At 42.6% G+C, this 14,743-nt stretch overlaps 1 protein-coding gene across 3 annotated transcripts in view; it reads left to right on the top strand.

Annotated features, from left to right (window-relative positions):
• The window catches only part of LOC141476551 (importin-11-like), a 172,919-nt gene that overhangs the window by 137,308 nt on the left and 20,868 nt on the right, over positions 1 to 14,743 (top strand). The gene's annotated exons all lie outside the window — the stretch shown is intronic.

Here is a 14,743-nt window from a genome sequence, read left to right as displayed (position 1 = left end):
TATTGAACTAGCTGTTTTTCTTATCCGTGATTAAGTAGTTGCTTTAGTTGGCTTGTTAGTATTTTGGTGTCCCTTTCAGGGGACAATGTTTGTTCAGTCTTCTTTCGCATTGAGGGTAGATCTTGAACTTTCATCCTGTTTTTTCCCTTTATGACATTAAGTGGAAGAGTTTCTGTGAAAGACACTGAAAACAGTTTTTGCACTGTAGAGTTCTCATAGCCAGCAGTTTATACTGTTATCCTTTATCCATTGTCATTGGTGGATAAACACACAAAAAGAAAGTTTTTAATGAAAATGCTGAATAGTGTTGCACTGACTTTTAAATTGTCACTACTAGAATTCATGAACACATGAACAGAACACATGTTTAGGTCAGAGTTCAGTCTATGCATACCTTCAGATTATTCTTGTCTGCTTTGAAATTCAGGAAGACAATATTGCATGAGTTTGCCTTTAGTCTGCTGGATTTCCTGAAAAGTCTTAAGTATTTTCTAATGGTAATTTAGATGTTGCTTACAAATCCTAAATCTATGTTAGTATTTGTAAAGCTGTAGAATATGTAGTCACTACCAAAAAAATCAGGGAACTCTTGCATGTATAACTTAAAGAGGTTTCATTGCTTTTAACATGCACAGAAGCTTTCCTTTTTTTTGTCCTAGGACAAGTATCTAGCCAAAGGTGAACCAAGCAGCTGTTTTATGAGAAAGCTTTTATTTTGTTCAGTAAATGTAACAATGTTATATTACTTATGAGTATATTCAAAAGGTACTTAAAGAGGTGTTATCTAAAATTTAAGGTGCAGAACTACATGTCTGTCTTCCTGTGAAGTTTCTTTTAATGAGAGGAAGGAAAAAAGAACTTGCTTTAAATAGTTGTGTTATTTTGAACTACCTTCAGCTGCAAGAACCAAATATTTCTGGCAGTCCTTAACACAATAAAACCTTCTGCAAATGACAGCTTTATCTTTCTGTCCTGGTTTTCACCGGATTGACCAATCAGAACGACAGATGGCCCCTCCCTCCCCCTCTAAGGAAAAGAGAGGAGAGGAAGAGATAGAATAGATTTGAGTTTAGAAAAAAACTAAACTAATGAAAATATTAATAAATAATGGAATAATAAATAATAAGAAGAAAAGGGGGGAAAAAAAGAAAAAAGTATACAGTATATACAAAACTGTATCAAGCTCCCAGGGTGATGATCATGTCACCAGCAGGCACAGGGGAAAGTCCCAGGCTGGACTCGGTGATGGACAGGAGCTGGATTCCGGATCTGGAGTCAGGAATGCTCAGATTGGGATCAAAGGCAGATGAACAGACGGGGTTCTCCTCGGATGTCGGCCATTGAAGGAAGAGAGTTGACCCTTTGATCCCTCAGCTTTTATACTGAGCATGATGCAGATGGGATGGAATACCCTGTTGGTCAGGTTTGGGTCACCTGTCCTGTCCGCTCCTCCCTATGGGTGTGACCCCCTCTACGCTTTTTTGCTTCCAACCCTCCAATGGGGCAAATAACCAATTTACCTGACCTTGGTTGTTATAGCAATAAGTATAAGCAAGGGCCTCTCTGCATACCATTCCTTGGTATAATCAGGTCTTATCACTATGAGAGTGAGCAGTTTCTGAACAATATGCTGTTAATTTCAGAGTTTAGTTAGTTAGAAGAGGCCCAGCTAAAAAAGTAAAATTACTGAACAGAAAATTAGTTCTGTTTTACCTCAAACCAGGACAATTTCGGATACTCATATTGTTTAAAAAAGCTTCTTCTCAAATAAAAAAGCGCCTCTCTTTAGTAGGCATATTTATGTAAAAGCTACAGAAATTTTACTATACAACTGATAGACTGCCAGGGCCAAACATACCTTCTGACAGAATGTCTGAAATTGATTCTCTCAAGTGATTGTTCCTTTTACTAGTGAATAATGTGAGTCACTCTGGTTTTGCCATTTCATAGAGATAATATTACATATGCTTGCTGCATCTCATATCTGAAACTTCTGTTAAAAATAAAATTTTTCAAAAGTAGACTTCTTGTGCAAGTCAATTTGCAGAGTTTAAGCAAAACTATTTCAAACAACACAGTATTTAAAATATTTTGGTTCATATAAACAACTTTCTCAAGAAAAGCTAAGTAATTTTTCCTGTTGGAGTATCTCTCTAACCAGATTCCTGATAAGATATTCCTTCAAATATCCAATACCTGTTCAAGATTTCTCAGCTGCAGAGACAGAACAGAATTTTGTCTCCCAAGTATGGCAGTGAAACGGCCTCACTTGGGAAGGCCAAGCGTGTGGCTCTTTCTGCTGCAAAGTGGGATTCCACCCTCAGCTTGCTCCTGTACGATTGTCAGGGGTGGTATCAGTAGCAAGCTCAGGTGTTCAGGATTCTGTTATAGGGAAAACAGGCATCTGCGCTGCATCTAGAGCTTCCTGAGGATTTTGCTCTCTTCATCAGTTGCTTCCTCTAGCCTATAGTTAGAGCTGTCCCAGAGAGCATCAAGTTATTTTAGAGAGGAAAGGGAGGGAATAGACAAAAGTATTGGAGGAAAAAATGAAGATAACATGTATTCTCATACTTCCCTCAGAGTTGCTTTATGGATAAAATGTTGGGGAAATTATTAAGGGGTGACCTTTTTTATTCTCCCTCTAAACTGTATAGTATTATTTAATTGGTTTTAGATACTTTTCTAGTTAGTGGTCATGTTTACAACATATGTGGACTCGTGACTTTCTGCTTTTTAGGTGAAGCTAAAGCTTCCATCATTATTCAGTTAAAACCAGTATGGCAAACAAAAAATAATCTTATTTCAAATATAGCTCCTTTGACAGCATCACAAGTGAAGGATTTTAGAGCAGATAAGATGGAAATTGCTGCAGTGCAGTTGTAGTTCACAGTGGTTCTCAGGCTAATTAGTTGGACTAAGCAGATTATAAAGTGACAGTTTATTAGCCAAACTATAGCTTTCTTGAGTAAGCAAAATAATCCAGAGTTATATGCTGTCGTGGTTTCGGCTGAATTTACCAAAACCGGACCGGCAGATGGCCCTTCCCCCCCCTTCCCCCCCTAAAAGAGGAGAGAGGAGGAGAAAGAGATAAGGAGATTCAGAAGTTTAGAATGAACTAAACTACTTTAATGAAAAATTAATATTAAAATAAAAATAAAGAAGAAAATAATGAAATAGATACAATATATACAAAACCGTATCAAGCTCCCAGGATGTCAGTTACATCACCGGCAGGCACTGGGGAAGTCCCAGACTGGACTCAGTGACGAATGGGAACTGGATTCCAGCTCTGGAGTCAGGAACACACGGATCGGGATCAAAGGCAGATGAACAGACAGAGTCCTCTCTGGTCGTCGGCCATCGCAGGAAAGGGGCTGACCCTTTGATCCCTCAGCTTTTATACTGAGCATGGGGCAGATGGGATGGAATACCCCAGTTGGTCAGGTTTGGGTCACCTGTCCTGTCCACTCCTCCCCACCGATGTGACCCCTCTACGTTTTTTCCGTTTCCGACCCTCTAAGGGGGCAAATAACGAAATTGGCTGACCTTGGTTGTTATAGCAATAAGTATAAGCAAGGGCCTCCCTGCATACCGTTCCTTGGCATGGAGCACAAACATTGGTCTTATCATTCTGAGAACGAGCAGTTTTCTCCACAATATGCCGTTAATTTCAGAGAGTTAGAGGAGGCCTAGCTAGGATGTAAAGTTACAGAACAGAAAATTGGTTCGGTTTTACTTCAAACCGGGACATATGCAATGACATGTCTTCAGTAGCAACAGTACCTTTGCATTTTATCATTGTCGTGGTTTAACCCCATCCAGCAATGAAGCACCACACAGCCGCTCACTCATTCCCCCTGCAGTGGGATGGGGGAGAGAATCGGCAGGGTAAAAGTGAGAAAACTCATGGGTTGAGATAAAAACAGTTTAATAATTAAAACAAACAAACAGAAAAGAAATAATAATAATAATGATGTAAGGAAAATAGGGGAAAGGAAAAAAACAACAACAGAGAAAAATAAAACCCGAGAAAGACAAGTGATGCAAATGAAAACAGTTGCTCACCACCAACTGACCAATACCCAGCCAGTCCTTGAGCAGCAGTTTCCCTGCCAACCTCCCCACTAGGTTTATTGCTGAGCATGATGTCATATGGTATGGAATACCATTGTGGCAATCTGGCGAAGTTCCCGCTGACTGGAAAAAGGGGAACATAACCCCAAAATTCAAAAAAGGAAAAAAAGAAGACCCAGGGAACTATAGGCCAGTCAGTCTCACCTCTGTGCCTGGCAAGATCATGGAGCAGATCCTCCTGGAATCTCTGCTAAGGCACGTGGAAAATAAGGAGGTGATTTGTGACAGCCAACAAAGCTTCACCAAGGGCAAATCGTGCCTGACAAATTTGGTGGCCTTTTACGATACTGCCACAGACTTGGTGGACAAGGGCAGAGCAACAGACGTCATCTACCTGGACTTATGCAAAGCATTTGACACTGTCCCACATGACATCCTGGTCTCAAAATTGGAAAGTCATGGGTTCGATGGATGGACCACTCGGTGTATAAGGAACTGGCTAGATGGCTGCACTCAAAGGGTTGCAGTCAACAGCTCGATGTCCAAGTGGAAGCCAGTAACGAGTGGTGTTCCTCAGGGGTCAGTACTGGGACTAGTGCTGTTTAACATCTTTGTTGGAGACATGGACAGTGGGATAGAGTGCACCGTCAGCAAGTTTGCCGACGACACCAAGCTGTGTGGCGTGGTCGACACGCTGGAGGGAAGGGATGCCATCCAGAGGGACCTGGACAGGCTTGAGAGATGGGCCTGTGCAAATCGCATGAAGTTCAACCAGGCCAAATGCAGGGTCCTGCACCTGGGACGTGGCAATCCCAGGCACAAATACAGGTTGGGCGGAGAATGGCTGGAGAGCAGCCCTGAGGAGAAGGACTTGGGGGTGTTGGTGGATGAGAAGCTCAACATGAGCCGGCAGTGCACACTGGCAGCCCAGAAAGCCAACCGCATCCTGGGCTGCATCAAGAGAAGTGTGGCCAGCAGGTCGAGGGAGGTGATTCTGCCCCTCTACTCTGCGCTCGTGAGACCCCACCTGGAGTACTGTGTCCAGCTCTGGAGTCCTCAACACAGGAAGGACATGGACCTGTTGGAACGGGTCCAGCGGAGGGCCACAAAGATGATCAGAGGGCTGGAGCACCTCTCCTCTGAGGACAGGCTGAGAAAGCTGGGGTTGTTCAACCTGGTGAAGAGAAGGCTCCAGGGAGACCTTACAGCAGCCTTCCAATATCTGAAGGGAGCCTACAGGAGAGCTGGAGAGGGACTCTTTGTCAGGAAGAGTAGTGACAGGACAAGGGGTAATGGTTTTAAACTGAAAGAGGGGAGATTTAGATTAGATATCAGGAAGAAATTCTTTACTGTGAGGGTGGTGAGGCACTGGCCCAGGTTGCCCGGGGAAGTTGTGGATGCCCCATCACTGGAAGGGTTCAAGACCAGGCTGGATGGGGCTTTGAGCAACCTGCTCTAGTTGGAGGTGTCCCTGCCCATGGCAGGGGGTTTGGAACTTGATGATCTTTAAGGTCCCTTCCAACTCTAACCATTCTATGATTCTGTGAATATCCCTTTGGTCAGTTGGGGTCAGCTGTCCCAAATGTGTCCCCTCCCAACCTTTTGTGCACCTCCAGCCTACTCGCTGGCAGGGTGGCGTGAGGAGCAGAAAGGGCCTTGACTGTGTCATAAAATAAAGTGAACCTTTTTTCTAAATGTGGGCCTTTTTTTTTTGAGGACCTTTTATAAGGAATAACAGTAGGGTCCAGCAGCAAGATTTAGGCAAATAGGTTACACTTATCGAGTAATGATATCTCCATGCTCCTCACCTGAGGGAAGCATGCATAGACATGCAATAGCTAGAACAGTGAAGGTTTTTTTTAAAAACACAAAAGGACTTGAAGTTTGGTGGAGAAGAATCGTCTGAGCTAGGGTATGAGACATATATGCTGACAAGAACCTGGAATCTTAAGGATGCGTGCATTCACAAATGTCACAAATTCCTTGTCTAGTTTAGTCATTTCAGTTTGTAGACAATCTTAATTGCTTGTCTGTGATCCTACAGCTTCAAGAGTTCTCTTCTGGTACAGTACAGTAGATGTAGCTGGGTTTTATTAGATGTGCATTAGGTCCTCAAAATAGTGCCTAGTGAACATGGTCAGGAGCAGTAGCATAAATTTTCTTTTGGCCATTGTGGAAAGGATGTAGGTACCGCTGTCTTAGGTGCTACATTTTGAGATACACATCTTCACCATTCTTTACTTTCTGAGACATAAGTGGCTAAATTTGTACCTCTTCCTCTATATCTCTGGAAATAATCATAATTAGCTTGTTTACAGTGCTCTTGTCACTTTGTATAATGTCAGCATTACAGTGGTTTTGGAAGTCCTTGTTTTGGGATATTGGGAGTTTTTAGTGATATATTTAGCAAAGTAGGGTTCTTTTTATATTCCATCAGTTATTATCTGTGTATCTCAGAAGAACACAAATACTATTGAAAGATGTTTAAGAGTGAAAGGAGTATTTTTGTCTCTCATAGAAAATGTAAACAACAAAATTTGGAAAAGTATAATGTCAGTGATAAGCTTAGCTTGGTCTGGTCCTAACTAAGCATGGATAGCATTTGACACAATGTTGAAAGCTTAGGATGCACTCTTTAAACTTTCCTTGTTCAGAATCTCCGTTAATTTTTCCCCTACACCTAATTGTTGTTATGGACTGGTCAGGAAGAAATTGTTATTTCCCATAAGACCCTATAAGGCTTGTTTGCAAGGGAAAATGTACCAATCAATGGCAAGGGATTATGTCAGTAAACGCAGCTGAATTGCTGCAGAAAACAAACTGCAGTCATAAGGGATTGATTGCTGCGGATATCTTGCTTTTGTTTGTGACCTATATAAAGAATTTCAGAAGTCTTTCCTAAAGCTCTTCTAAAGCTCTACCCTAAAATTGAACCTTTTAATTATATAGAAGACAGCAAAAGATGATAATGGACTAAATAGCTTTCTTCAAACTTATCTTTATCCTCTGTAATGTGCAGTTTACATGTTAGTTATTGAATGAGCAGTGACTGAAGTATACTGTATTATTAAAAATTAGTCAAAAATCACAAGATTGTAACAGATATTTAAAAAAATGCAGATTTGTATCTGGCTTTCCAGCTTGCTCTGAGCTGTTTTGGTACATCTACTTATCTTTTTGCCCTATACTGTGTGAAATTTGAGACTGCCTGAGAGTAGCTGAGATTTTTTGTGACTTTTCTTAACAGTGCAAGACTATTATGATGAGATAAGATCCCAAAAGTGGTTAACAACACAGCGCATGTCACTACAAGAACTTCTGCAAATAAGTATTGTCTTAAAAATTAACATTTCAGATTCAGTCTAATGAAACATGATGGTTTAAAACATCAAGTTTTGATATTAAGGAAATGTCTAGTGAGGTAGCATAAAGAATGTTTGTATTTTTAAAGAAGAAATAGCTTTTGTATTTTGCGCATGGTATTCTCTATAGTAGTTTTCAGGAAATACACTAATTGTTTCTGCCTTCTCTTTGTGTAAAATTTTTAGAAGCTATCAGTTGCTAATATTAACTGCACACCCATGCTTCTCCTAAACTAGCCGGCAGTGTGCTGCTGAAAGCTATACAATTGGATTTAGTTTTGAATCAATTTCTAGAGGTGAATTAGTTGTTCTGGTTGAAATTTGGGAAATTGTTTTGGTTTGAGTTCTTTAAATTTTTTGGTTTAAATTGCATTCATATTGAGTACATTTCTTATTACTTTTCTAGTTTGAACAGAGTTCACTAAATATTGCAGTGAATTGTAGAGGCTACAGCTATAAATATAGTTTTTCCTCAGCATATCACATCTGTGGATTTCATTGATGGCCAACCTTTTTTATGTTATTGTTTTGATCACAGGCTTTACTGCTCACTCTATAGAAAACTATTTTTCCTTGTCAGTTTGCATGACAAATGCAGTTCATTGGTGCAATAATTATTTACTACTAGGTGAGAAATTTACTCTTAACAATTTCTCAATGTGAACTCTGAGTTTCATATGAGCTTTCTGTTATTTTATTAGTTTAAAGCCAAATAAGATTAAAAGGGATATTTATTTATTTTCTTATCCTCAATGAGAAAAATAATATGACTTCTTACTGTTTATCAGCATGTTGCAAAACCTGCTTGATAATTTAATCAAAAATAATAAATGCCAAGCATAAAAAGGAAAATGAGTTACAAAGCTTCATAATTTTGAAATAGATTTGTGATGTATGTTTATAGATATACATGTTTAGTCTGTGGGTTTATTAAACAGGAATGTTTTTGCTGGTTTATTAATTTGGTATTACAATTTCTGTGCCTGTATCTCCCCTTTGTAACAATCAATGTTGATATTATATGAGAGTGGAATAGCGCTCAGTGGAACAGAGAAATTTTCAGTAACTGAAGCAGCAAATCAAGATTTTTTTAACCTAGGCAGGAATATGAAATACTAGGAGTAGTTTGCAATATTTGAGATAATCAGAAATTTTGAGAAAATCTAGATGATAATGAGAAAAACAAAAAAGGGGTTTGAGGTCTGATAAGTTAACATTATTAAGGTGTCTGTAGCAGGTGTAGCTAGATGATATAGATGTAGCTAGATGTAGCTAGATGAAATGCGATTAAATAATGTATATGCTACCCAAGCAATAGGTTAGCAGCTGAATTACTTTGACCTGAGATTGTATCTGGAGAATGATGTGAGCAGAAGGGGGGTAGGTATTTGAAAAGAAAACAAGTTGTATCATAGCCTACCTGTGGAGAATAAAAGCATTAAGAAGGAAGGACCTGCAAGAAGAGGTACTTGATAAATACGTAGTGGGAGGGAAACAGATAGTTTCACTCATATAAGTTCAAAAGAATAATCGCAGTGCTAAAAATTGGTTTTCCTCCATTATGTGAGCTTTAACATAATTTTGTGGTGATTATGAGAATGAAATCCCTCTTCAAAAATTGGATTTAATAAATTTTAAAGATGGAGAACTTTAGAACCTGTTTTTGAACTTGTTGCATGTTTTTCTGCTATACATAAATTTTGACTATTTTATGCTGGCTAATATTCATAACCAGAATTATAGTGGCTTTAATCTAACATGGATCAGTGAGCAAATAGAGGTGGTTTGGAAAGGCAGCACTTGGTGCAGTGCTTGTATGTTCTTTTAATTACTTTGACCTGTCATTTTATGCAGAATTTGACAAACTGCTGTTGCTCAGACTTCATACTTGTATTGACAAGGAATCATTGTTAAAATTAAAATGTGAAAATAAATAATTCATTCTAAAGAACAATTAGTTTTCCTCTTGGTTTAATGGTCTCAGAATGAAGAACCAAATGCAGTTCAAATTCTGGGTTGTAACTGATACAGGCTTTGTCTAAAGTTGGCCCATGGACCAATTTTACTGGTTCTGCTGATTTCTTACTTTAGACTAGATGTTGTAAGAGATATTGACTCTGATAGAATTGAAGATCATTAATTTTTGTCTTTTTTTTTTTCCTCTTATTAAACATTCTCCTCCATCCCAACTCTAGGTAATTTTGGTCAGCTCAAGTTGAAAAATAAAGGAAAATTTCTGTTGATATTGTGTGTTTTACAGATTTCAAACATAAAAAAAGTTATATATGTTTAAAAAAATTTTTTGAAAGCTTTAGAAGTGTAAGTTTCTTTTGTCAGAATTTGGAAGAAAGCCTCTTCAACAGTGTGTCCTTGTCTGTTCTGCTCATGCGCTTTGTGCATTTCAGCTTGGATTATTATAGGCAAAGATATTTGGGTGATATGTTGCCCCTTACATGAACTCGTGCTTCCTGTGTGAGATGATTCTAGCCGAAGTGACTTGATACTTCTGTAGTGTCTCTTCCTTGACTATGGCTATTGATGGGCTTTGTCATTTTTGTTTTGCTGAGTGGAAGATTCATAGATTCATAGATTGGTCCAGGCCGGAAGGGACCTCCAAAGGTCATCTAGTCCGACCTCCCCGCAGTCAGCAGGGACACCCCCAACTAGACCAGGTTGCCCAGGGCCTCGTCGAGCTTCACCTTGAATATCTCAAGGGAAGGGGCCTCAACCACCTCCCTGGGCAACCTGTTCCAGTGTTCCACCACCCTCATGGTAAAGAACTTATTCCTAATATCCAGTCTAAATCTCCCCTTCTCCAACTTAAAACCATTGCCCCTCGTCCTGTCACTGCAGGCCTTTGTAAACAGACCCTCCCCAGCCTTCCTGTAGGCCCCCCTCAGGTACTGGAATGCTGCCATGAGGTCTCCCCGGAGCCTCCTTTTCTCCAAGCTAAACAACCCCAGCTCCCTCAGTCTGTCCTCATAGGAGAGGTGCTCCAGCCCCCTGATCATTTTGGTGGCCCTCCTCTGGACCCGCTCCATCAGGTCCATGTCCTTTCTATATTGAGGGCTCCAGACCTGCACACAGTACTCCAGGTGAGGTCTCACCAGAGCAAAGTGGCAGAATCACCTCTCTGGATCTGCTGGCAACACTTCTTTTGATGCAGCCCAGGATGTGATTGGCCTTCTGGGCTGCGAGAGCACATTGCCTGCTCATGTCCAGCTTCTCGTCAATCAGCACCCCCAAGTCCCTTTCCTCAGGGCTGCTTTCTAATACCTCATCCCCCAGTCTGTATTTATACTGAGGATTGTTTCTTCCCAGGTGCAGAATCCTGCACTTGCTTTTGTTGAACCTCATGAGGTTCATCTGGGCCCACCTCTCCAGCCTGTCCAGGTCCCTCTGAATGACATCCCGTCCCTCCGGTGTATCGACAACACCACACAGCTTGGTGTCGTCTGCAAACTTGCTGATGGTGCTCTCAATCCCTCTGTCTATGTCTTTGATAAAAATGTTAAACAGTACTGGTCCCAGCACGGACCCTTGAGGGACACCACTAGTCACTGCTCTCCATCTGGACTTAAAGCCATTGAGTACCACCCTCTGGGTGCGACCATTCAGCCAATTCCTTATCCACCGAACCGTCCACCCATCAAATCTGTATCCCTCCAATTTGGCAAGCAGGATGTTGTGAGGAACCGTGTCAAAGGCCTTACAGAAGTCCAGATAGATTACATCCATAGGTCGCCCCTTGTCTACTGACCTAGTCACTTCATCATAGAAGGCCACTAGGTTAGTCAGGCAGGACTTGCCCCTAGTAAAGCCATGTTGGCTGTCCTGAATCATCCCCCTGTCCTCCATGTGCCCAAGCATGGCGTCCAGAAGGATCTGCTCCATGATCTTCCCAGGCACAGAGGTGAGGCTGACAGGTCGGTAGTTCCCAGATCTCATTATACTATATATTCTGATTTTATAGTTACATTGCTATTTGTAGGCTTAATCTCTAACTTTCCATCTCATTTTGTTGTTTTCCCTTTCCCCCTTTGATGTGACTGGACTTTGCAAGTATTTAGTACTTGTGATGGATAAACTGAGGATGTAATCGCAGGTACTTAAGTGAGAGGGATATTTATGTTTGCACTAAGTGTTTATCTGCACAAGGGACTGAAGGAAACTAAAGCCGTGGACTGAAGGTGTGGCTTTTAGAATGTACATAGACCTGTCTGGATAAGCTGTCTTTAAAAAACTGGCCAAGAGTGAGTCTTAACAAAGTGCCTGGATCAAATATAACTTAGAGCAGACAGCAGTGTCGCGTCACGTAGTACTCCTCACTAAGATTTCCTAGGCTTCTCTGGGATTGCTAGAGGGGTGTGCAAGAGTGCAGGAGGCACCACGGCAGTGTATCCAAGCTCTGCCCTCCAGAACTCCCGTGTTCTCCCTCTCTGCTGTGCTACTGCAGTGTCCTTGTATTAGGAGCAGTTTTGCTCTGTGTGGTCGGTTGACCTTGCCTGGATGCCAGGTGCCCACCAAGATGCTCTATCACTCCCCCTACTCAGCTGGACAGGAGCGAGAAAATATAAGGAAAGGCTCGTGGGTCGAGATAAGGACAGGGAGATCACTCAGCAATTACCATCGTGGGAAAAACAGACTCAACTTGGGGAAATTAATTTAATTTATTACCAATCAAATTAGAGTAGGGTAATGAGAAATAAAACCAAATCTTAAAACACATTCTCCCCACCCCTCCCTTTTTCCTGGGGTCAACTTCACTCTCGATTTTCTCTACCTCTTTCCCCTGGGTGGCACAGGTGGATGGGGAATGGGGATTGCAGTCAGTTCATCACATGTTTTCTCTGTTGCTCCTTCCTTCCTCGCTTTCTTCCCCTGCTCCAGCATGGTGTCCCTCCCATAGGAGACAGTCTTCCACGAACTTCTCCAATGTGAGTCCTTCCCACAGGCTGCAGTTCTTCACAAGCTGCTCCAGTGTGGGTCCCCTATGGGGTCACAAGTCCTGCCAGCAAACCTGCTCCAGTGTGGGCTCCTCTCTCCATGGATTCACAGGTCCTGCCAGGAGCCTGCTCCAGTGTGGGCTCTCTACGTGGTCACAGTCTCCTTCAGGCACATCCACCTGCTCTGACTTGGGGTCCTCCATGGGCTGCAGGCGGATATTTGCTCCACTGTGGGCCTCCGTGGGCTGCAGGGGTACAGCCTGCCTCACCCTGGTCTTCACCACAGGCTGCAGGGGAATCTCTGCTCCGGCACCTTGGACCACCTCCTTCCCCTCCTCCTTCATTGACCTTAGTGTCATAGAATCATAGAATTGCATAGGTTGGAAGGGACCTTTCAGGTCATCTAGTCCAGCCATCAACCTAACACTGACAAAAACTAAACCATGTCCCTAAGCACTATGTCAACCCATCTTTTAAATACCTCCAGGAATGGTGACTCAACCACTTCCCTGGGCAGCCCGTTCCAGTGGGCCCTGATGGGATGCACCCGCGAGTGCTAAGGGAACTGGCAGATGATATTATGAAGCCACTCTCCATCATCTTTGAAAGGCCATGGAGGACAGGAGAGATGACTGAGGACTGGATGAAAGCTAATGTCATGCCAGTCTTGGAAAAGGGCAAGAAGGAGGTCCCAGGAAACTACAGGCCGGTCAGCCTCACCTCCATCCCTGGAAAGGTTATGGAAGAGCTCATCCTGGATGTCATCTCTAAGCATGTGGAAGAAACAAACAGTCACTGGGAGTGGTCAGCATGGATTCACCAAGGGGAAACCATGCTTGACCAATCTGATAACCTTCTATGATGGCATGACTGGCTGGGTGGATGAGGGGAGAGCAGCGGATGTTATCTACCTCAACCTCAGCAAGGCTTTTGACAGTCTCCCACAACATCCTCATAGGTAAGCTTAGGAAGTGTGGATTAGATGAATGGACAGTGAGGTGGATTGAGAACTGGCTGAATGACAACCCTCTGAGCTCTGCCATCAGCAGAGCAGAGCCCAGTTGGACACCTGTAACTAGTGGTGTTCCCCAGGGGTCAGTAATGGGTCCAGTCTTGTTAAATATATTCATCAACCACCTGGATGAAGGGACAGTGTACCCTCAGCAAGTTTGCTGATGACACAAAACTGGGAGGAGTGGCTGACACACCAGAAGGCTGTGCTGCCATTTAACGAGACCTGGACAGGCTAGAAAGTTGGGCGGTGAGTAATCTGATGAACTTCAATAAAGGCAAGTGTAGGGTCCTGCACCTAGGGAGGAACAGCCCCATGCACCAGTACAGGTTGGGGGTTGACACGCTGGAAAGCAGCTCTGCTGAGAGGGACCTGGGAGTCCTGGTGGACATCGAGTTGACCATGAGGCAGCAACATGCTCTTGTGGCCAAGAAGGCCAATGGTCTCCTGGGCTGCATTAAGAAGAGCATGGCTGGCCAGCAGGTCAAGGGAGGTCATCATCCCCCTCTACTCTGCACTGGTGAGGCCACATCTGCAGTACTGTGTCCAGTTCTGGGCTCCCCAGTTCAAGGAGGACAGGGAACTGCTGGAGAGAGTCCAGCAGAGGGCTACGAAGATGATCAAGGGAATGGAGCGCCTCTCTTATGAGGAAAGGCTGAGACACCTGGGTCTGTTTAGCCTGGAGAAGAGAAGACTGAGAGGGGATCTCACTAATGCTTATAAATATCTAAAGGACGGGTGTCAAGAGGATGGGGCCAGTCTTTTTTCAGTGGTGCCCAGTGAGAGTACAAGAGACAATGGACACATTCTGGAACACAGGAAATTTCGTCTCGACATGAGGAGGAACTTCTTTACTTTGAGGGTGCCAGAGCACTGGAACAGGCTGCCCAGAGAGGTGGTAGAGTCTCCTTCTCTGGAGATATTCAAAACCCTCCTGGATGCATTCCTGTGCAACCTGCTCTAGGTGAACCTGCTTTGGCAGGGGGGTTGGACTAGATGATCTCCAAAGGTCCCTTCCAACCCCTACCATTCTGTCAAGATAGGACAGAACACAAATTATTGTGCAACAGCTGAAATAGAAATTCAGGTTTCAGTCAGCCCTCATGCTCTTAGACTGCTTTAAACCATTTTACTTTTACCACAGTTAAAACCCGCTTTTGATGATACAGTTTTAAAAGTTTTATATGTAAAGCTTGGGCAACAAAAACCTCTACTATGTCATTTATATATATGGTACTAAATGCCCTTCTGCAGAATGATACAATGAAAGAGTAAGAGAGTAAAAGAAGATGGCAATGAAAAAGCCTAGTGTTAAAAAGGAGTTTCAAGAAGTCAAAACCCCTAAGGTA

The sequence above is a fragment of the Numenius arquata genome, chromosome W, assembly GCF_964106895.1.
Source record: "Numenius arquata chromosome W, bNumArq3.hap1.1, whole genome shotgun sequence".
NCBI classification, from domain to species: Eukaryota; Metazoa; Chordata; class Aves; order Charadriiformes; family Scolopacidae; genus Numenius; species Numenius arquata.
Note: the sequence above shows the minus strand (reverse complement) of the source record. Positions and strands in the feature narration are given on the sequence as shown.